Source organism: Anser cygnoides, chromosome 33 (assembly GCF_040182565.1).
Source record: "Anser cygnoides isolate HZ-2024a breed goose chromosome 33, Taihu_goose_T2T_genome, whole genome shotgun sequence".
NCBI classification, from domain to species: Eukaryota; Metazoa; Chordata; class Aves; order Anseriformes; family Anatidae; genus Anser; species Anser cygnoides.
Window position 1 is genome coordinate 2,189,900 of NC_089905.1, and position 24,647 is coordinate 2,214,546.

The window sequence follows — 24,647 nt, forward strand, 5'->3', positions numbered from 1 at the left end:
GCGTTCCCTGCTCCACTGAATTCCCAGGAAGGTACTATCATGTAATAATGAAATCATCCTTATGAATTTGGTCATACTTCTCTGCTGACTAACATGAAGCACATGTATGTGTCTTCATAAGACCTGTATGTGAATAAGTGAAAAGACAAAAACTGGAATGCAAGAATAATAAATGAGATTTGCTGTGATCTCTTCCATACCTCTGAATGTTTGGAAAAGGCAATGGAGAGAAAAGCAAGACAAAAGCAGTGATTCCACGCAGACATCACCTGTACAGTGATGCAACAGGAAAGAGAATCATAGATTTCTACCCAAGTCTTAGGGCAATGGGAAGAAGCTCTTTCCATTCCATACCATATTGTCCAAAGTGAGTACACTAACTAGCTTAAAGCTAGTAGACACATAGACTTAAAGACTGTAGACACATTTGTAATGTCAATATAGACATGACCATAAAGTTTATTAAATAATTATACAGCTTTTGATTAAAAAAATAATAAATCAGAAATCTTGTAATGCCTTCTTTCCTCCTGGTGTCTGTGCACAAAAGTTTTTTTTTCTCAGATATCTGTGCTAGTCTGTGGATTGGAATGAAAACATGGAAGCCACAAGTTTTAAGACAGGAAGTTGGTGACACCTTGTACCTTAATTCATAACAAAAACAAGAACAAAAAAAATGTGATTTCAGGTCTATTGCTGAGTAAATTTTTTTGGCCAGAAGGAATCTTCTGGACAATATGAATCAGAAAATATTACCCATTACTTTGTCTTTATTCCATAATTTCTCTTTAAACGATCACATGCATACACACAACACCCACTTCCGATTTAAAGTCAATTGGTAATCATTCATATCTACCAAGTTATTTCAATGGTTAATCATAATTGTAATGAAATGTTTGCGTATTCTTCCTTCTCTAATTACAGTGTTGCCTTATTGGAGAAATCTCCCCCTTGCAGTTACATGCATTTATTCAGAGCTCTTCTTGGTCTTATTTCACAGAAACTAACCAGCACTTTTGATTTGTTTATTTTAGAGAAGTTCACATGGAAGTATATAAAATTGTAATACATTACTTCAAGAAGAAAAGCAATAAAGACCCCTTTATATCCAATGGGATAATAGGAGATGAATTTACCACCTTACATTCCAACAAAGAAGACTGAGGTTAGTTTTAGGTGGAAAAAACCATCCCCTTCCAGTTGCTGGAGAAGCTAGGTGCTGACAGATTAAGAAATGAGACAGTGGCATCCCTGTGCTGGAACACTTTTAAGAACAGCTTACAGAACCTTTTCCAGGAATAATTCAGGGAAAAGTATGAGATGAGCAACCTCACCAGTCTTCTTCCACAGCTGTTTCCTATAATTCCAGTTTTTCCTGAATAATTTCTCTTCGCTGAGCTCAGTGCTCAGCACTATTTCTGAAGAATGTTCTCCTTCTCAAACAATTCCCATTCATTTAATTTTCCTGTTCACAACAGCATTTGTTACTTCACTAGCTTTCCAGTTACCCCAAAATCCTTTGCCAACAGTGACTGTACAACTTCTTTCTCATCACTGACTTCATATATGTAAATAAATAAATATACCTAAGGGAATACATGTATGCATGGATACAAGAGTTGGGCTCAAAGGCTCCCTCTGGAGCTGCTCCCACATCATAAGCTGATGCTGGGCAAGCTGAGAGCAGCTCCTCCCACAGCCCTGCTCCTGCCACTGGCTTTGCAGGAAATGTGCCCGAGTCAGAAACGTGGCAAAGGATGGGTGGCTGAAGCTGGAGGTGCTGCTGAGGCCGCCAGGTGCAGGTAAAAGGTGTGGGAGGAGGCTGCCATGCGAGCTGAGCATTAGCAAGGGTGCAGGAGGATTGCTGGCAGGGTCGGTACTGCTGGAAGGAGCTGGAGCTGAATGCCAGGCACTCTGCTCCTCCAAAGCTGCCAGGGACTGATGTATGGGGCTGTGCCCGTAACAACAGCACCTGGCAGACACTATTAAAATCCTTTCTCATCTCCCTCACACAGCTCCAGAACAGAGGGTGAAATTTACATCTGCAGCTCTGGCTGGGCAATAATAACTCTAGTTGTCACCATGATCTTGGGATCTGCCAGCCCAAACAAAGGGTACATGTGCACACTGAAGAGTTTCTGGGTTCCTTTCCCCTCCCTCCTTCTCATACATATGCATTTTTGTTTGCTATTGATGTAACTTCTGTGCTATCAATTATCTCTTGGAAGCAAAGGGATTTCAGAGGCTCCTCTAGGCAAGAACACTTACTGGAAATGTTCTGAGGAAATGCTTTCAGATAGTTTTGCAAACACCCACTGATGTTTTATACATGCAAAGTATTGAGGTGTTATGATGTTAATAACAGGCTGCCAGTATTAAACTCCACAGTATTGAATCATAGCGTCACTTTAAAATATATATGTCAGGGCCACCCACGTGATTCTCTGAATCAGGCAATGATAAACACCTTGGGAATTTGGATCTCCCTCTTTTTTGATTAAAAGCCAGCTCTGCATTTGTTAGCCTAATCATATTATTTAAAACAAGTTGGCCAAATATTCACCTTTCCAAATCGGAGCATATTTAGTGATTTAAATGGTACTATGTCATCCAAGGGGGCTGGGCCTCTGCTTCAAACATGGCATGAGATGCTGTTCATCACAGCAGGTCAAGTTGGGCACAGATTGGCAAGTCTTAGACCTCCACATTGCCAAAGCCTTCCTGAGCAATCTTAACTAAATCAGCTGCTCCTCTTTTCCCTGGCCCACCTGCATGTTAACTGGGGAATTACCAGCTTTGGCAGAGCATTGCTCACTTGCCTTGGTCTTCCCACAGCACAACTCTCCATGCTCATTCATTTTTCTGATGCAACTGTGACCGTAACCACAGTGGAAGGGACTGGAGGGACAGTGACTTAATTCAAACCAGACGGAGCAATTCCTAGATCCCTCTCACCAACCCGCTTTAACCAAAAGGAGCTTTCTCCCTTCATGTTTCTTCCTGGGCTTGGTCAGAGATCTTGTTGCAGAGGAGGACACCTGTCATACTGAAATGGGGCTGAGGCTGCCACGACAAGCCTTTGCACAGTAAGCCATCCTCGCTTGGAAGAGACTTGGACATCAAGTGAGGAGCCAGGGCACCACGGGCAATGCTTGGCCCTGCTAGGAGTGTCTCTCCAAGGCAATCCTAACACTACAGTCATGCAGTGACTACAGTTTCTGTAAACATGTCCTAATAAGCTTTAAACTAGCGAGCACACTTACTACTAATATTAGGTTAGGCTCTTATGCATTCTTGGAGGTCAGGATGTTAAGGAAGAAAAACAAACCACTGTTTTCTAAGGAATAGCAAGGATGAGTTCCACACAGCCTCTGAGCCTGGCAGCATGGCCAGGGCTCCCACTCAAGCCTGACTTTAGTCCCGCGGGCTGTCTTCACACTCTCAGGGCTGCAAGAATGGGTTTGATGCTTAAAACCCTGAAATGAAAGGAATCCGGGGATGGGACTGTTCAAGTCACATGCTGGTGAGAATAGGATAATCAACACAAACAGTAAGCAAAACAATTACTGTAATTACACGTCAAATTTTGTTTGGGGAGTAATGGAACCTAATGCACAAATATGACGTTATTTTCTTGCATCAGCCTGGTGGTCCGGGAAGGTATATAAAACCATTCATGATTCAGAAACCTTCCAGCAGGTTCTCTTCGCTTCTCCACGGTGAACTGAGTAAGTTGGATTCTGATCTAATTTCTTCTTCCTAAAGAGAAACAAAAGAAAAAAAGAAAAAAAAAAAAAGAAAAAGAGAGGATTACCATTTTTGAAATGTCTGGGTTTATTTCAGGGCTGAATTTTTGATTAATATTTTGTGATTTTGTACTATTGACAGGAATTAATTTTCATGAAAGAGTCATTTGCTTATTAATTTGAAGGCACTGATGGACTGGAGTTTAAAATTATATTTGAAATCTGGGTAATATTAAAGACACCTTCTTCTTCTGTTATATGGAGATTCAATGCTTTGGGGAGCCTTAGAATATCTTCACAAGCAGATTACATCTGGCAGCATTGTTCAGACCTTGTGGCTTCTGATTTGTATCTAATTTTGGATGAAGGTATGTAGAGTATATATTGAGATAGGCAATACAAATATTGAGACGGTGAGAAAACTGCAGTCGCCCATCGGACTGGAGCCAGCCATTGGGACACCAAATGTCTGTGGATGTGGCCCTGCAGGGTGCCCAGTCGGACTTTGGAAATGCTCCATCTGAGACCCTCTTGGGCACTTGCTGCCAGTCTGAATGGCCCAGGACAATGTCTTGGCATTGACAAATTGTCAGTGCAGCTATGCAGAAGAAATTGAGAATGTCTGCTTAAGGTGCATATTCTTCGGGAAGTTGCTTTGGGTGGTTTTGTTCTATTTATGCAAAGCAGTGCTCTTATGCAAAGCACTCAACAGGCTGTGAAAGAATATATTACCCAGTATAAATGTTTTGTACTGTATGTTTGTGTTTGTGTTGATTTCTTAGCCATTCATTTTCTCTGGCTTTCATTCTGCTGAGAGTGTTGCAGGTCAGCTGAAGGGGATGGAATTAGTAGATGAATTAGCACAAAAGGGTGGGAACCTGAAGATAATGTCTGGATTAGGGTTTAAGGGTCAGGAGAAGTTTAGGTGAATAATGTGTGTTTTGGCATTGTGTCTAAAACAACAGTGACAAAATAAACTAATCCAAGAAAAAGAGCTTGAGTCAAACTGAGCTCCACCCAGGCTTTTCTAATATGCTTCTCAACCAGACAAAAAAATAAGTAATCTCTTTGGCTAAAACCGAAGTATTCCATTCAATTTCAGACAACAGATAGCCTAGCTCCTTCATTTGGCCAGTTGATTTGGAATTTGGATAAGTTTGAAATGACATATCAAAATGTAGTTTTATTATATTTTCCAAATTACCTCCCCACCCTTCAATTTGTTTCAAAATAAAAAATAAAAAACAAAAAAAAGGCAGGTCAGGTTTTTGAGTAGTTTCACTCCCTCTGATATTTAAATTCAGGAGACCTGCATTCAAGTTTTTGCTAGACTTCAGCTTTCCCCTTGTGCTCTCGCAGAAGTCTTGTATTTGTTTAATTTTCCAAGTAAGCTTGATATTAAATATACTGGATAGAAGCCACCTGTTACAGACTAACTCCACTGAAAACATCTTCATTCTTTATGGGATTGACTCCTTTACATATAAGATTGGGATTTTACACCTCTCTGCCTTTTGTCTTCCTAGTCCAGAGAATATGTCAATTTGGCACAGTAAAACCTGCCACGTGTTTTCCATTTCTTCAATGCTTGGTGTGGTGTTACCCTAATTTTACTGTGAATTCAGCCTCTGGAGTCCAATTTACATAGGAACGCAGATGTTACATATCTATGTTATTTAAGAAGTAGCCTTGAAGAGGTTTTTGGCATCTGTGGGAAGGAATCTGGCTTTGAAAGGGCATGCAGGGAAGAGCAAAGCAAAGCAGAACAGGATGGGTATTAACCCATCTACCACCTGGTGTCTCTTCAAGGCTCACATTAGCTTAGCTTCAGCATTGATCCTGTCCTACCGGCTCCTGGGGCTTATATTTGCTCCTTTTTTTGCAGGCCTACAGCACGGCTAAACGATGTCCTGTGAGAAAACTGTGTGCGCTGAGCCATGTGCTGCTCCGTGCAACGTGAAATGCCCCGAGCCCCGCGCCGCCGCCTGCAATGAGCCCTGCGTTGTTGCCTGCCCTGACTCCCGCGTCATCATCTACCCTCCTCCTGTGGTCGTCACCTTCCCAGGACCCATCCTCACCACCTACCCGCAGGATACTGTCGTGGGCTCCACGGAATCAGCTGAGCTGGCCACGGTCATTGAGTCGGGTGTACCCATCGGTTCAACGCAGAAGGGTGCTGAGTGTGTGCTGCCCTGCGCCGAGCCATGTGCCCCGAAGCTTGTGACGAAATGTGAGCCCCAGTGTGTGCCCCAGTGCGTGCCCCAGTGCGTGACCCAGTGTGCGCCCCCATGCCCGCCCCCGTGCCCACCCCCATGTGAGCCCCCATGCGTGCCCCAGTGCGCACCAGAGTGCTCCTACACCTATTCCACCCGCTGGAAGCATCCTTGCCAGAGGGGCTTCTGCAAGAAGCTCTGATCAGCCGAAAGCAGAGTATAATCACAGGAAAAGAACAAGCAAAGAAGTGAAAGGATATGGCGCATGATTTACAGGCATGGCTTTCAGGGTTCTTCCTACTATAGAGGGAAGCACTCTGAAAATCAGGACCCTACTTCTAATTCCCATATAGTGCTTTAGCTTAGATTAGTGCTCTCTTTATCCTTGTGGCTTTGCATCTTACATCTGCGCTTTTAACTTTCTCTACCCAGTTTGACTTCGACCATGATTTAAAAAATAAATAAAAGATTAAAGCACACAAAGGGATTTAAATGTCAGACTCAACAAGAATCTCAGGAAAGTGAACATCTCAATGAAATGCATCACACTGGAATGGGTGACTGGTTTTATCTTTTCTTGTCTCCAGAAATATACTCCTTTTAGACTGCATTATTCTTTCTGCAAATGTTTACTCCACTTTACATTTACATTAAAAGGCTGCTGCATCAAACCACTGGCCTTCTGAATCTCCTTTTTCCTCTGCTACTTATTTGCAATTCTCTCTTGGTGACACTCAGCTTTATATAGGGAAACAGAAGCTGGCCTCAAGACTCTTCCTAAGCCACTCAAAACTTGATGTCCATGGAAAATTAAGGATTTCATTTTACAGTGCAGGCACCAGTGCAAAAATGGGATGTCTGCTGTATAATCCAGGCTGCAGCCTGGAAAACGGTAAGCACAAGTCCTAGGGAAATGTGGATCTGTGTTTTCTAAAGTATATACATCAAGATTATAAATGTGCATTTTTAAAGAATGTCATGTTCTCACATATGTCCAGTCCTATTTGGAAGTCTTCTATGAACAAACAATACTGAGACAGGTTGCAGTTATTCTTCATATTTCTGCATAAAAACTTTTTCCAGCCTGCTTTTGCACAGAACTCTTCACGCATAAATATTAGCAGCCATTTGGGGACCTGGAGCACCAGTTTCTTACTTGCTCCTGGGTGTCCTGGTCAAAGACCCAGGTAGTTATATCTGCCCGGCTGGTGCCAGGAGCAGGTCCCTCTGGGCAGACGCCGTTTGGGATGTCAAGTGGGTCCTGCTCACGCCAAGCAACTTCACATGCTGCTTTTCTTCTGAAGATCATGTTCATTTCCTTCTTCTGTAATGGCTACATACGTGTGTTGGCTTATTTAAGTCATGGTCTTTCTGTGCCTAGGAAATACCATGTCATTCTGGCAATTATACCCACCCAGAAATATCCCAAGTCTTCCGCAGAACAAAGGGATGTCAGGGTGCTTCACAGGCACATACTGATGTATTACACATGTAAAGTGGTATGTTAATATAATGTTAATAGTATATTACTTGGGTTACATTCCCCAAGACTCTGTAATAACTCTGATTTGGAAAAAAAGGTTATGATTTCACAGGCATTTATCTCCATATTTACTCAGGATATTTTTTTTCCCAGTAAACTGATGTTTTTCAATATAAAGTTGCTTTTCTTTTGTTTTATGATGGTAACTTTCATGTCACTGATCAAGATGCATGGCTGTTTCCAGTCATCTCAAGTTTAACAGAGGGGCTCATGAAATACTTTTGGGTCCCTTAGCTGAATACTTCCAGGAATACAAGCACACTGTCTAGGAGGTCAAATTTTTTTAAAAGATCATTTTTATAACACTTAAAACAAACAAGCAAACAAAACCACAAAGCTGGTTTTATCTAAGTACACTTTGCTACTTCAAGGGCTAATACCTCAGCAGCCTAAGAGTTTTTGTTAAAGAAGCCTCGAAGACTGCAGTCCAGTCAAGCCCCAAGCTCGCAGGCTACAATAACTTAATGCTGTGCGTTCACAATTAGAAACATTCTCCCCCCAACTCCCCACCACCACAAACCCAGCTTATTTCCAGAGCTTAAACAAATAGGATGTTAGGGAAGATAGGGAAGCACAGGAAAACAGGAAAATCAGAGCAATAAACCAGCTCATAAGACAAAACACAGAAGCTACTAATGCAGACACTTGACACAAGCCAGGAACACATCTTCCTATAGCTGAAATAGTCTGACTGGGCAATTAGCAAACTTCTCCATCACTAGATTCAGAAGCTCCTCCTCATCTCCATCTCCCTTGCCAGCCTTTGGGAACGTGCTCTGGGGCAGGCTGGTGTCTCCTGTGGGGCCAGAAGCTGGTGGGGCAGCAGGATCTGGCTGAAATGCAGGTCTGGGTGCCCAGCTCCGTGTCGGAGCTGCTGCCCTCCTGTGGCATCTGCTTGCTCTGACTCGGGCCCTGGGGTGAAGTTGAGGTGCATGTTCCAAGCATGTCGAGGAGCACAAACCCACCTGCAAGTCAAGGTGCATGCCTTAGACCAAGGTCATGGTGAACCAGCCATGAACATGGTCTAGGTTCACGTCCAGAGTCCTTGCTGCCAACTGCATGCCCAGGAGAGCTGCTGCAAATCCACAGCCTCTGCAAAACCTTCGCTGCTGCCTTTTGTAAAAATAAACCTGGTGAAAAGCCCGCACTAGTTCCTTCCCTTCATCTCTTTTTCTGTTTACATCGTGAGACAGCTCACTTTCCCTGCTGTTTTACTTTTCACCACTTTATGCCATTGCTAATGTTTTTATGGAAAGAGAGTAGTTATTACGTCACTTTTTACAGAAAAGATAATTGCTTCCTTAAAGCCAAATGAATTGCTTCCATGGAGGAGGTTGGATCAGACTCAGCTGTTGCTATCTTTTGACATGTCTAACATAAACTGTAGTATTTCCTCAACACCACAGCTGATTTCTGGTGTGTGGTTGCTCTGACATAAATGAAATAAGACAGATTTCACCATGGTAGCAAGGAAAGGCAGCTAGACAAGGAGGAGAAGAAAGATGGTTCAGGGGAGTAATGGTTCATATTTGCAGGTGAGAAAGGGACACTGGTAAGTGGCAAATTTTCAGAACAGCATATTAAATATAATATCTCTGGAAAGTCTGGCCCCCATGGATCAGTGAAGGGCAAAAAAGCCCCTTTGGGGTGAGTTCAGAAACCTTCACCTTCGTGTCACTCCCCTTCAGAGCTACCTGGCCCTGAGCCATGCACTTGGCTACTTATGGTTGTTCTTTAGAACAGCTATGTTAGAATGCAATACAAAGGCCAATACTGTATTAAGAAGATTGACGCGTATCAGCAATTATTGCATTATGAGCAAGCAGCATTTTCAGAGCAGTTAGGAATGTTTCATCACACATTTGGGCAAGCACAATGCTCGCAGTGCCATATCCCTCATCAAGATTTAATCAATGCACATGAATCACCCCTGCAAATCTTCAAGGTAATAGTTTCCAAAACTTGAGTCAGTAAAACATGCAAATGAACCAAAAGATATTCTTTCGCAAAGGTAATGCGTAAGAGGTAGATCCTCCCAGGCAAATTCCTATTCCCTCCCTGCAACACTGCTATGCCAGCCTCCAAAAATCAATCACCATACTCTAGGTGGCATAAGCAACAGACATATTCCAAATAAGAGAGCTAGAGAGACTTATCTTCAAAATATTCTTTCAAATGTTCACATCTGGAGGTGAGCACCATCCAAAATCAAATCTGATCACAGCATGGCACATACATGCAGACCAAAGCTTATTTGTGGACAGAGAAAAAGACACGGTGTATAGCAAAACCAGGCTGGCGACAAAGCTCTTGGTGGTGGTGGCTGTTCTTCATTGGAAAAGGTCAGGACACAGCTCTGTGCCCCAGAATTACTCATCACTACTCACCGTATTTGTGTTTCTGTATTTAATCTGCTCATGTTTTTTCTTTGTTGACCTGCTCACTGCCAATGTTTCAAAATGATCTCTAGATTATGTTGAGTCACTATGGAGATCCCTGGAGCAACAGCCTGGGAAAGTCTTGGGCTTGCTCAGAACAGGACTTTCAGGAGATGTTAAAGATGGTTTTCTGGCCACAGTGATGCTCAGGCTTATTAGCATCCTGGTAATTGCTGGAGTGAGACGCCCCACTGTTGAGTAATTATTCCTCTCTGAAACATAACAGGGGTGTTATTTCCCCAATCAGGTTTTGACTGACAGCCTCAGAGCTGATGGTCCCAGTATGTTGGTTAAACCAAAACTTTATTTTTTTTTTTTTTTTTACTTTTTTTGGAAGCTCCATAGGCTAAGCTGAGAGCATGGCTATGGCAGGGAGCCCCCACTCTCATGGAGATGGCTGCATTGTGCATAGCTGCTGCCTGGAGGATGCTCCAACGCACATCACCTGTGTTTAGCATTTAGAGAAGGGTTGCACAAGCACATTCACTACTTTGATGGTGCGGCATTCCTGAAGCCTGAAGCTGGGCTGGGAAGCCTATTTAGCTTCCTGAGTATAGGGTGATGAATGGGAAGGACCTGTGAGATGGTTAGAGGTGAAGGATTTCCATAATGACAGCTTGGGATCCATCCCAGTGGTGATTTTAATCGGGTCTAATTGATGGGTGTTTGGAGGCAATAGCTCCAAAACATGTGGTATTATACAGTTCATCACTTCTGGATTGTAGGCTTTCTTTAGAAGTTTATGTTGCTGGGCAGCCTTGCAGCATCTAACCTGAGCTATGGGTGTGTGCCAGGGCACTCCTGGGGTCCTGAGGCAGGCACTGTGCACTGCTGCATCCATCCTGTCCTTTCCAAGGCTTGCAGGGGAAGATCTGGTCTGATCTGACAGGACAATGCATACATTCCCCATTAAAATAAATAAATAAATTAATTAATTAATTAATTAATGAAACAAGTCCAGTTTTCCCTGGTCAGCAAACCATCATCAAAGCTACAGGAGCTCTGAACTCACCCAGAAAACTCATCCCTAAAGTCATATTTTGATGCTATAAATTATTCATTTGTTGTTGCTGCTGACTCACAGGTGCTAGAGACCAAAGTGCTGACCAGAGGAAGCGGGACTGCTGAGGGTAAATGTTAGTAAAGGTGCAGGTAAAGCTGTTAAAGTCAGCTTTAAAACAATTAGCATGAGCATTGTTCCTTAACAGTCACTACTGTTCTTGCACCTATTAACTGTTAAATAGAAGTACCACTACTAGCACTATAAAGCTGTCCCCTGCAATTTTGAATGCTATTATTTTATACTTATATGGTAAACTCATAATGTCTCATGACCTGAGTTTGTGCAGTATCTGTCCCTTGAGGGTGTCCAATATAACCTAAGCTTCTAACAATTACTGGACTTTACAAACTACATAAATTCATGAGTCCAAAAGTTCCAATCTGAATTTTTCTACTGATCCCCCAGAAATGCGTCAGCTGTGTCAAAGACAGGTCTGGATTCTTCCTCCAGGAATTCGGTCACATTTGTGTGTTATGTTTACTGATTTATCATTATGGCTCCTTGCCATGTGTTTCAGGCTTAGAGAAACTTGACATTCCATCCCAAAAAACTTTTGTCCTATGCATAGAGAGAAAAAACGTAGGAGGAACTCACTTCAGACACCTCACTTAGAGCTTAGCCAGCCAGCTGAAGTCCCTCTGTAGTCTACACAAAAGGGAATGTTGGCATCAGAGCTCCCCAGCTGCTCTTCTGCGTTTCTGGAGGAATCTTCCTCTTTTCACTGGCTGCAGTTTTTAAACAGCCTGGCGGCTTTTAGATCAATGCGTCACGGCCCCTCTGAGCTTCTGCCCTTGCAGAGATGTCTCTCCCTGCTATGGTGGATGATTTGGTTACATCTCTTAACTTCTTATGTGGTTCCTAAGGAATTCCATAAGAATGAGCCCAGTGCAGTATCTGGTTAATGTAGGTGCTTGTAGCTGTTGATGGTAACACCCCTGGCATGGGGCACAGCGTCTCCCCATCCTCACCTGCTTTGGGTTTGGCTGAAGGTAGCGTCCCCTTGAAATACCATGGGACAAGGATAAAATGTAATGGCAAACCCACAGTTCGCCAAAATGACAGACGCTGACAGAGGCTTTGGTTGCAATAGCCACAGTTATCCTGGCAGAGACATTCCTTTCTCTGGACACAAACCCTGCATTTATAAAAATATAAAGTGGGCCTTCAGACAAGGTCCATTGCCATGGCAGCTGCAAGCTGCCACTGCCGACCCCGATGGGTGGCATGAAGCAGATTTCTGAGTAGGCGTTTTGCCTTTTGGCTTTGTGGGATAAAAGAGAGGGTGCCTCACGTGTAGGCTGAGCAGCTTAAATGTACATGCCTTTCTGCAATTCATTCCTCTTTCGTGCTTGTTTACACTCTTGACAATTTAAGCCCTGTCCATTATGGCATAAATTATGTTTAAAGTATGTGGGATGGTTATGAGGAAGCTCTCAGCAATGCTTATCTAGGTTGTTCTAATTTTTCCACAGAATAAAGGACTTCAAAGTACCTCTGTGTGATTAACGTGGTGTAGATACAGTGCTATAATAAAATTAATGACATGTTACTACAGTTTTAAGTCTTGGTAATGAGTAATAGTTTCATTTTAAAACATGATCTTATCCCCCTAAACAGACCCTTCATATCTCTGCAGGTCAAGGTTATCAGCTTTGCCATGAAAGACAAATTTTGGTCACACTATACTGAAACTGAGTTCAGAAGTATATGAGCCTTCCGATCACAGTACAAATTTGTTCTATCAATTGAAAAGATAGCAAAGGGGATTACCGTACATAAAATGTGGACTTTCATTTTTCAAAAGAGATAGAAAACTGTCCTTGCAGTGTGCTAAATTAATTTCTCCTGATTAAACATATCTAGCACAAATGATACAAGCCCCACTTCTCCAGTGATAGCTTTGTTATTTCCTTGTGTAAAGAAGTTATGATTCTCCGTGGAAATGGAGAGGCCACACATTTATCTAGTTTCCAGCTCTGCTTCCAGCCAGAGGATTTGGTTTTCTTCAACTCATTGAACAAGGAATTCAAGCCAAGCTTTTCAAAAATCTGATCAGGGATTTTGCACACTTTCTTTGAAAATAAACTTTTCAGCTATAACCAATGATCATAAAGAAACCTCAGTCACTTCTGAGATGGGTGTCACACTGTGTGGGGCTCAGAACTGTCTAACAATTAACGCTAAGCAGAATAATTACAGCAGTTGAATGATCCACAGGTATCATCTGATTTACAAGTAAATGAGATAATCGCCAACAAATAGGTCTTCTAGCCTCCAGGCAGTTGGAGGAAGTATAAAAGCACTTCCAGCTCAAGGCTGTTTACCCACTTCTCCCAGCTTTCTCTCTTCAGCAGCTGAAGTAAGTCTGGGCTTATTATTTTGACTACTGCATCTTTGCTTTTAGTTTTGGTGCAAAGCTTTGTGACTCTCAGAATTGCCAGAGCTGTTGGCTATAACCATGTATTGACTGCAAGCAGTCTGCTGTGGGCTCTGTGACAGGTTTGGGGAGGTAACGAGGGACTTTGAGTCCCACGTGGATTTTAGACATTTGCTATTGAGCATATGGGGTCTAAATTCTCTCCGTTGTTTTGTACAGTCTTGCTATAGAAGTACGGTGATACTGGAGATTATTTTAGGATGGTTATTTAGCCAGATTTTCATCTAATTGAATGTTCATTGTGTAATCTGCATCTACTGAAGTTTAAAATCTTAACCCTTTTTGTCCTTTCAAGCATTCACAGATTCATATCTCCTGTGTGTATTTAAGGTCTAGGTGTGTGGAAACATATAGAAGTCCTCAGTTTTCAGCATAGGGCACAATCTTGTCCTGAAAAATAAGTCCAGCAATGTTTTTCTTGTTATTGGGTGGTGGTTGTTGCTGTTTTTAATACAGAAAGTTAGAAGAAAGTAGGGTAAGTGTCTGTAAGTGAGAAAGAAGTAGGCTAGCCTGATTCCGGATTTGATCTCAAGCAGCAGCTCTCCTCTTCTCTACAGGACAAGCTGTTTTAGCTGTGGGCCCTGTCTGGTGTCATTTATCACTGTACTTGTGCTAATATTTGCTGTAACGGGCTCCTTGACTGCAAGCATTTGTGGGAAAATTATTCTGTATTTAATGTATGCCTTAAGCCAAGAAGATGCACTGCAGTCAGTGCCCTGAGGGATGCTGAAACTCACCTAATAAATACAGGGCACCATCGGGAGAGCTGCTGAGGGCAGGATCCTGCTGCTGCACTGGCTCCACGTGCAACCACAGAAGTCTTGGACAGTTGAGCTCAGAGCTGGATCTTTTGCTGAGCCCTGAAATGACTTTTCTGTTTCCAAATATTGTTAGAAATCCAGGCTAAGCTTGGAAATGGGATGAAACTTTCCTGATGTTGTTGTTGTTCCCCTTAGGCTAGCTATTTACAGAAAGCAATGTATTCACACGCCTCAGAAAAGCATCCAGCTTCCTAAGCCTCTCTGCCACTTGTGCTGCCTGTGCACCCTCCGTCCCAGGTGCATGAAGGGGCTGGTGTGTGCTAGCCATCACTGCAAGGGGCGTTATTCTGATCTTTCCCTTGTATTTCAGACCCACCTGCCTTGCAGAGCGATGTCTTACTGTGGAGATGCCTGTGTACCATACAGCAACCCATGCGAGGTGAGCTGCCCTCCACCCCTGGCCAATGCCTGCAACGAGCTGTGCGTGACGTCCTGCGATGACTCCAGAGCAGTTGTGTACCCACCACCCGTCGTCCTGACTTTCCCAGGGCCGATCCTCAGCTCCTGCCCGCAGGAAAGCGTGGTGGGCAGCGCTGGACCACTTGGCATCGGCGTCCCCTTTGGTGCTGGGGGCTCCCTTGGATACAGGGGCTATGGAAATCCCATTGGTTTAAGGGGCTCCCTTCTTTTTGGGAGTGCGTATGGCTCTGGGAGTGCATGCAATTACAGCAGGTCTTACAGTTCTGCATTCCCACCACAGGGCAGGGGGTATTGTAGCCCATACTCTTACCGCCGATACAGCACTTACAGCCGAGGAAGTTCGGGGCCATGCTAAATACAGTGGAGAAGTTCACTGCACGGAGCGACCAGGGTGGCAGGAAATTATGGATGGGAAACTGGGTATGAGTCTGAGCAGAGCTGAGACCTCCCAGCTCTGAATGAAGCCAGCAGGAGCTGGGTGCTTTCTGAAGTGTCCAGAAAAACAGGCTTAGAGGTAGAGTTGGGCACACGCACACAAAGTAAAAAAGATTTCTTTCAGCAAAGAAAACTAATTATTCAAAGTGGAAGAAGATAAAAATCCCCTTTGAAAACAACATAAAAATGATTCTTTTGAAATCTGAGCCCTTTCAAAACAGCACTTTAGATTTTAAAGCAGTGAGTAAAATTGATTAGTCCTAGGGAGAGGTCATAGTTAAACAGTTCAGAACATTTTTTAACTACTTTTCCTTTGTAAAACTGTTATGTCATTTTCTCCTCATGTAGATGGATTTAACTTAAAAGTTTAATTGACCTGAAGCTCCATTTTCAAGAAAATTTACTTTTTATTTGGAAAATATAACCAGCTCAACCTATAAGCATGTTTTCCACTTAACACTTCAAGCTTTTGGCATTTTTTTTCTACATTTCCACCTCTGCATTTATTGCACTGTCCTTGGTGATGGGCTGGATGTTCAGCTACATAAAAAAACAATGTATATCTGTGCATTGCAAGTATTGTATGAGGTGTCCTCGAAGCCCTTGAGGTTAATTTAATGTGTCCAAGAATGTGAATGTGTATGTTGTTTTGTGGTCTTCCACAACACTAGAGTAGAAGAATAATGGAAACCTCATTCGTCTTACTATTATCTGCTTTAAAATGAGTATATTGTACAAGGGTTAAAATAGGACATAACTCAAATTTGCAGCTGTAATAAGAAAAGCAGAACTTGTACCAAATGCATGACTCTGTATCAAACTTTCGTTTTAATACTTGAAACTCTTGAAATGTCTGTCTTTACTCCCAGCATTATTGCAACTGCTAGCTCTGCATCTCTCACACATTAAAAGCCGTATTGCACAGCACCAACCTAGTGTTTGTTCCACCTCAGTCTCAAAGAAAAGACTTCACTTTCTCCTGAGCTACCTCTTTTCTCTTGCAGATGATGCGCTAAGTCTCTAGTAGTCACCAAAAAGCAGTTTTCCTCTAGCCAAAAGTACTCATCACCTTGGAAAGAAGAGCTGCAGCTCTTCACTTTTAGCTCTTAGAATGCTCTTAGAGCAAGAGAACCCCCCCCATAGATACCCACAGAGTACTACAAACTGCAGCTTCCATGCTGTTTGGGCCCAGCTCCTGGCAGGAGCACTCGCCAGGGCTTTCCCGGGACAGAAACCTACATTTGTGCCTAGGACTGCCACTGGCAGATGGCTCTGAGCAGCAAATACACTTAAAGTGTAGCGTGGATACCGAGCACAACTCTTTTAAGGCAGTGGGAGGGCAAAGATAACATCTACCAATACACTCTAGCATTGCAAGTGAGTTGTATCCCTTCCACCAGGAATCCTTACAAAAGATCTTGAAGATGTCCATAGCTCGTGAATGAGTGGAGCATGCCCCCAACACCCAGGACACCTTGTCTTTTGCTGTTGATTGACACCCAAAGAAGCCTGCCTCTCAGATGAGAAATCATCTTACCATCTATTCCAATAGTTATAGTCTGAAGGGAAAAGGAAATCAGAAGACAAAGGTTGCAGTGCAATATAAGCTTTAATTAAAGCAGGACAAGGACTTCACAGTAGCAGAACATTACAATCCAGAGAGTACAGAACATATTTGTAGGGTTTGCAGCAAAAGGACATGGTTGTCTTCTTCAGGGGCTGCAGTTCATAATAGATGACCTTCTGGTTTTGTTATATTTAAGTCGGGTTTGGTTTTCCCCTGCTTGTATTTTTAAAAAATCCCGGAGTGCCTGAAACAGAGCAGGTACTTTGAGCAAACAGGCACTTTGTGACTTTTTCCATTATACCTCACAAGTCAGGAAACATCAGTCCACATATCTAGAATGGCTTGCATATATGTGAGCTAATATGTGGTGCTGTTTAGTCTTCTGGAAGCCACTTTAATTCAAAGTGAGGTCTTTTCTCTATTTTTCAAATGTCCTCTTGAATGCAGAGTTGGGATGTTAACAGGTAGCTGGTCTAAGAGGAAGGGGAACAGAGTGTCTGGGCTTGCTTCTCAGGGAGGCAGCGGTGCCAGCCAGCCCCAGAGGATGCCTGCTGCAGGGCTTAGAGACCGCAGGTTTTCTCTGCCCCCTGTGAGGTCTTGGTGCTGGGGAGATCACAGCGGGGCTTCGAGGGGCAGTACGTCGTCTTGCGGGTGTAGGAGGTGTAGGAGTACCGGCCACCTGGGGCGACCCCGGACCCCGAGGGGCTCTGGACATCCTGGGAGCTTCCGAGGCTGAAGGAACTGCCCAGCCCCAGTGGGGCCGAGCTGCCCACGATGCTCTCCTGAGGGCAGGAGCTGAGGATGGGGCCCGGGAAGGTGATGACCACGGGCGGGGGGTAGATGATGGCTCGGGAGTCCCCACAGGAGGCGACGCAGGGCTGGCTGCAGGCGTTGGCAAAGGGCTGTGGGCAGGTCGCCTCACAGGGTGAGGGGCGGCTGTAGTTGCAGGTCTGCTGGTAGGAAGACATCCTTCTGCCTGGAGACGACCCTGAAAGACACGGGGTGGGGAGAGCACGGGTCAAGGGTGGCGGCGTGGCAGTGTGGCAAAGGGGAGCCCTCACTTATCCACATCACACAATATCCAGAAAGTTAATTTTCTATAGCTAAGTATAAAATCTGATTGCAATTCATATGAAGAAATACTGAAGATGATCTGTTAGAAGTTATCAAAGCTTCATGAAGGACAGACGACATTTCAGTCTCACAATGTATTTTGAAAATATTCCTGAAAGTATTGTTTTATTTGCAAAGCATTTTAGACCTAGATAAAATTATTAGGTGTTCTTTCACCAAAATTTACAACTAGGTCTTGAAGCCCATTGCTCTCAGAATAAAGCCCTTCTAAGCCTGCCAAGCAGAACAAAATTACAGAACCTTTTATGAAAATAACTTTTTCCAATAATATTCAAAGACATCAAATGCTCAGACATAAGTACATTAAAATTCTTATTAAAGTGGCTTTTAAATTCATAGAACAGATTTAACTGAAGTGCAACTTACTCAGTTCACGATGGAGGAGAAGGCAGGAGTCGAATGAATTGCTCCGTGCTCCAACTGCTTTTATACTTTTCCTCAGAGCAATTCCAGGGTCTGAGCCATGCATCGGGCATGCGGTCCTTCCTCGTTACAAAACAAACTTTCCTTCATTTGTCACGTTTATGGGTGGAGGAATCTCTTTGCGTATTTGCTGTCAAGCAATTTTTAGTTGAATGGTCTCACATCCACGTGGCAGCGTGTGGGTATCTTACACCTCAAAATAGGGACAGTATTAATCCTTCATTTCTTACTACTCATTGCAGAAATTAACTTCCTTCCTTCACTTGTCAAGCTTCAAAGCACATGCAAATCAGATCAGCAGGAAAGAGAACTCCTGATTTGAAAAAAAAAAAAAAAAAAAAAAATGAATTTTTTTGGAGGGGATATAATGCATTGGTTTTGTTCAAACCTTTTAGCTAGAAATTGAGATGAAACTAATACCTGAATACAAAACCTAAACAAGAAACATTTCTGGTTTTATTTTTTATGCGTGTGTGTGTGTGTGTATTTTGATGTTGTTTGTTTTTAAATTCCATTCATTTTACTCAACAGGTGGAAAAATCTACAGACGGCAGCACTACAATGCTTAAGTTATGGTGATCATCCTGTTCACAGTTACAGAGAAACAACTCTGTGACACAGGAGCCTTTCTGATGTTAATAGCTGATTTCTACAGCTTATTTTGAAAGGGTTTTGTAGGGACTGGAAACAAGATTTAAACACTAAGAGGTTCAAACAAGGTGAAAAAGAATGTCTTTGCTTAAAGACACTAGGGCAGAATTAATATCATGCACAAGGTATTCCAAAATATATCAGTTTTAACCACTCCTTTGTTCTGAAACATCATAGAGGACCCTTTCAGGCAGTGGATCCTGGTCCAGCTACATATGGGAGTTTGGAATAAATACATTTACAATGGGAAATTGTATCCAGCTCCTCACCTGCTGTAAGAGACCATAGACCACAGTGAGTGGTCAAATGATGGGTGCCCTCCTGTATCTAGCTTTAAATTTAATAATTTTTAAAGGATTTATATGTCAAAAATATGCTTACATGCATACGTACAATAAATGCTTACAGCATTTATTAACTGAAGTGCTGAATTAGATTACACATGATGACTACCCCTTGACAGCAAAATTCATGTCCCTGCCCTGCTGTGAGCTGTAATCTGTGCCTCTGTGGATGTATCAGGTGGGATGGAAATGCACTCTGGTCTTTGCTGTTTATTAGAGATACATTACCCTGGTCTTGGTCCTGATTCTACTAGGGAAACTACAACACAGAAAACAACTTATCAAGTCTAGACCCAGGACAGGGTAAATACATCCCAGTTAATGCACAGCAGTCAAAACAGATTTCCAGTGGGTCCTTTGCCAAGAATTTGGGGAGAGGTTTTTAAGACACCCTGGTCATCCTACATACACTGGGGTGAGGACAGCCCACCCTCTGCGTAAGCCTCTCCAGTGCAATGAGGGGACAGTAATCCTTCCTCTCATGCCTAGACTTAGCTGGCTGTGATACGGGTTCCTGATAGCAGTGACTGTCCCAACTCTCCATTTTCATGGTATCTGGGTGCCAACCTCATTTACATAAGCTGTCAGATAATAGAGTTACAATTATAAATAATGCTAACAAGTACAAGACATGCCTGAGATCTCCTCCCAAAGTCTCACTTAATTGCCAAGAGATGTTTGGTAAATTATTTGGCCTCCGTCTTAATCATCCCTTCTAGAAATCATCAGTAGTAATTTCCCATTTCATGTGGGTGTTAGACAGGCTTGCACAGAACAGTATTTCACCTGCTGGGCAAAATGCTTAATATAGTACAAAACTGTAGAAGGGAAAGTTTGACTTGGAGGCAGAAGAAATCAAACCAAAAACCAAAACACAACAGAACAAAAACCACTGTAGTGCATACCTAAAGTAAGCAACAATCTATGAAGGCAGTTTAGGTGAAATGAGTTTTATGGGCCAACCCCCAGGATCTGTCAGACCTAGAAGACCATACTGGGGAGTCCTCACACTGGGTTCTCCAAGCCTTGCAACACCTTCTTCTTGGTCCCGTGAAACCCCTCTGGAATTAAATCCTTAGTAAGCCAGATGGATCGTGGTGAAGTTTGGCAATACAACACTAATGATCATCTGCATTAGGGTGGATTCTCAAACAGATGATAGAATGAAGGATGGTGATCCAGGTGGACCTGGATGGCTACAATTTCTTTCCGTATTTACAAGGTGGTTACTACTCTATGGAAATGACTGTAAAAGCAGCCATCTGCTAGTCAAGACGCACGCTGCATAACAGATACCCATGCTGCCAAAACACCTGAAGGTCTGAGGAGCTCACAAGGCAGAGTCAGTTCCTGCTGCCGGAATGAGCACAGTTGAGTGGCAGGGCAGGGGGGTATGGGAAATACCAAATCTGTATTTTCATGCAAAAACATTGCTTTTTCACTGTGTTATACAAAACCACTCAAACGAATTGGACTATTTTTATTGGCTTTTAATAATTTTATCATGAAATCAGACTAAATAATGCACTCATCCACCCGTTGATTCAGTCGGAGAGCTGGGAGGAGCACCTGAGCAACCACCTCCTCTTTCTTTTATTTCCCGTATTTTGACACTGAGTCAAGTACCATTGTTTGGAGAACTGCAAGAAACAAAACAGGAGATTGTCCAGCTCCAAGCTACTGACAACCTAAATACGCATCTCCAAGACAAAGGGAAGAAAAATTACTGTACACAACCAGAAGAAAAACTCATTTATGGGAACTTAAGGCTGTACAATCGATACTGTCAAACGTAACACACAGAGCTTCTGGCTTGTCTCAGTCTAGAAAATAACAGGGCAGGGATGTGGTGGCTAACACAGGTTGCCAACATGTAACCATATTATTTCTGCACTTCTGTTTCCAAATATGGTAAGCAATGCATGATGATATATGAAATCTTTGAGATTAAAGGATATCCCCCAAGTTAAGGCTGACCAATTTGATAATACTTCTATGCTGGTTCTAAGGCTAGGTACATCAGCTGAGAGCTGGACATGAGTTTCCATGTTGCACGTGTAAAATTTAAGACCTGTCACATTAAACAGTGCACAATCTAGTAAATCTGATTATCTAAATAAACACAAAAGCCTGTTTTGTCATGCTCTGATCTGGGTATTGCAAAACTATTTCCCATAACAGCGTATTGTAACTAACAGTCCAATGCTAAGGATGGACTTTAAATTTAAAAAGAATGATTTGCAAATATTTCTTCTAAAACACAGATTTCTTTCTCTGTAAATGAATTGCTAGAAAAGCTGAAAAGTTAAACTGAAATAGTAATTAAAGAATCAGACTGCTATGGCTTTGGACAGAAGTCTGGGACCTTTAATGCTAGTTTTGACTTAGTATTTATAATACCAAGAAATACAATGAAACACCAGTATGTGACCAAATCATATACAGATATTAAAGTTAAATGCAGCAACATATTGTGAAAACTTATTTTGCAGCTTCACAGCAAAGTATATCCAATGTCCCTTTATTCACAAAAAAGTCAAAAGAGCTATAGCAAAGACAGAAATTCTCCCCACCATTTTGACATGACATCTGTGGACAGTAACGCAGATGTAATGCCATCTCGGGTGGAGTAGTTCAGTTACAAGAAACAATATGCAAAGCAATTACCTTGATTGACACATGCAAACAAAACATATTTGGTGGTTGGAGGAACAAGGAGGACTAATGAGGACAAGAATGCTTTGCTTCCCCCAGGCAAACTGGGGAATGGTATAAAAGCACCTGCAGCCAAGCACCTCCAAACCACTTCAGTTCTCATCTTTTTTTCCGTCTGCTGTTGAACCAAGTAAGTAATTTTCTTTGGGGAACATGGGAGGGTTAAGCTAAAAATGTTAATTCTGTTTACTTTAAAGAAATTCAGGTAGAGAGTGCTGTAAGCATCATTTCAAGATGTGTAATAGAGTAATAGGGAATAGAGTAAAATGTATTTTAGCTTTCTGATCTTCAGTTATAAAGGATTTACTTGGGGCACTTGTTCTCTGAATGTGTTCCTTCACTGTCACTGTTTTGGACAAGGGAAGGCTCTCATATGCAAACACTGCCACGCTGCCACCCTTGACCTGTGCTCTCCCCACCCCGTGTCTTTCAGGCTCGTCTCCAGGCAGAAGGATGTCTTCCTACCAGCAGACCTGCAACTACAGCCGCCCCTCACCCTGTGAGGCGACCTGCCCACAGCCCTTTGCCAACGCCTGCAGCCAGCCCTGCGTCGCCTCCTGTGGGGACTCCCGAGCCATCATCTACCCCCCGCCCGTGGTCATCACCTTCCCGGGCCCCATCCTCAGCTCCTGCCCTCAGGAGAGCATCGTGGGCAGCTCGGCCCCACTGGGGCTGGGCAGTTCCTTCAGCCTCGGAAGCTCCCAGGATGTCCAGAGCCCCTCGGGGTCCGGGGTCGCCCCAGGTGGCCGGTACTCCTACACCTACACCCGCAAGACGACGTACTGCCCCTCGAAGCCCCGCTGTGATCTCCCCAGCACCAAGACCTCATAGGGGGCAGAGCAAACCCACGGCCTCTGAGTGAGCAACAGGGCTGCAGCAGGAGTCCTCTGGGGCTGGCTGGCACCGCCACCTCCCTGAGAAGCAAGCCCAGACACTCTGTTCCCTTTGTATTAGATCTCTGCTCATGATCCTGTTCTTCACGTAATCCCTTTTTACTTTGCTGTTGTGTAAATTTAACTTAATTCCTCTGCTTTGTTCCCTGAAGTGTTGCCGTGCTCTGATAAATCCTATTTGTTAGTCCCAATAAAATCCTTTCTACTGCACACTATCATGCTTTATGTCTTTATTAATTTGGTTTCTAAATTTGTAGCCCACTGATGCTAAAACAAACCTTGATGACTAGTCTCTTGCTTAAATTAAGGTCTGAAAAGGGAATCCCAGGCCTTGATATGGATCCCAAATGCTTCACACAGATGTTATATGAGTACTACATTTTTGCTGCATTTGATAGCCTGAGGATCCAAAAGAAAATCTGACAGAGACAGCGAACACTCCTTCATCCCCCTATTTCTTTAGTATTTTGTGGTATAAATGCAACCATCTCAAGAGCATGGTGAGCTTCCACACCTTGCAAAGCAGTCAGAGGTATCTCTGAAGCCCTTCCTTAGACCTCCTGGCCAGACTTACCTCCCAGCCACCATAGCCATACCATTTCCCCCAGCAGTTCTCAGAAGGACATGAGGAAGGAAAAGCAATGAGGGTCAGGCACAGCAGCTAAAAAATCAGGCGCAAGAGGAGCCTGGAGTCCAGGTGCACATTTCAGGGTTTGGCCTACAGGGAAAGGCTCTATTCAGTCCTTGTCATGACAAGCTCTTTAGGGCTTATCTTCTTCCCTGAACAGAGAAACAAATGCATCCTGAGACAGTAAGCCTGATGAGGATTACTGACTTCCTCTCCCATCAACATTTCTGAGGGCCCGACTTGTGCAGTCTTGAAAACGCTCAGCTTTCTGCAAGCTAGAGAATGTGAACTTCCAGCAGAGCTGGGCTTAGCTAACCACATCACAGCCGTGCTTACTGGCCATGACAAAATTCCATGCTGCAGCCTATTTTTTTTTTAAGGAATCAGCCTGCAATATGACCTTGGAGACCCAAGGCAGCAATGCCCAGCCACAGTGGAGCATGCAGATCACAGACACAGTGGTAGAAACATCTCCCCCTTGCTGATGATGAAAGAAACAAAAGTTCTTCAGACCTGGTGTTCCCTCTACCTGCTGCCCCAGGAATTATGTTCATCCATCTCCTAAAAGTCCTGGAACATGTACCCAGACTCATCCAGGACATGCAATACCATGATGGGTGGCAGACCATAGCCAAGTGGGACATGTCCGTCTGTCTTTTGGACGCCAGCCATGGAGTGCATCCCTCTGGAAGTACCCAGAGCCTGGTCTCACCAGGACCTCACCCTGCACAAAGCCAGCTGCAGGGCAGGTGCAGGCGTGGTGAAGCCCAGCTAGAGACTATGTGGTCAGGAATGCAACTCTTGCATTAAAAGACAGCATTTTCACTACACCCCTATGGACTAGGTGGTTGTTACAGGAAGGGCAACTGAGACATCAGGGTAAAGTGTCTTAGCATCACTTGCTGATTCAGAGGAAGAGGTGGTAGGAAAATACAGGTGTGGCTATTCCCAACAGTGTTACAGTTAACATCTGGGTGGTTTTTACCTTCTGCAGCAGGGTCCTCCCCTGCTAAGCTAGAGAAAAAGGCAGAGAACCTGGCTCCATATAAAAGAAAATAAACACGGAAGGAAAAATGGTGAGTGATGTAATTTTGCAGAAGGGTCACAAAGGTCAAGGAGAAGCTACAGATGCAGCTGAGCATTGCCTGCACTGGGCCTCACTCATGGGTTATG

The 24,647-nt window shown here is 43.4% G+C and overlaps 1 long non-coding RNA gene across 2 annotated transcripts; it reads left to right on the forward strand.

The window, feature by feature from the left end:
• The first annotated feature begins 1,786 nt into the window (after positions 1-1,786).
• LOC125180262 (uncharacterized) lies at positions 1,787-6,636 on the forward strand. 2 transcript variants are annotated; one of them, XR_010827126.1, is made up of 3 exons: positions 1,787-1,805; positions 3,647-3,731; positions 5,635-6,636. It is a non-coding gene; the product is annotated as an uncharacterized lncRNA (long non-coding RNA). The 2 variants fall into 2 exon arrangements; XR_010827127.1 differs by lacking the exon at positions 1,787-1,805 and adding an exon at positions 3,535-3,553.
• Positions 6,637-24,647: the final 18,011 nt, after the last annotated feature.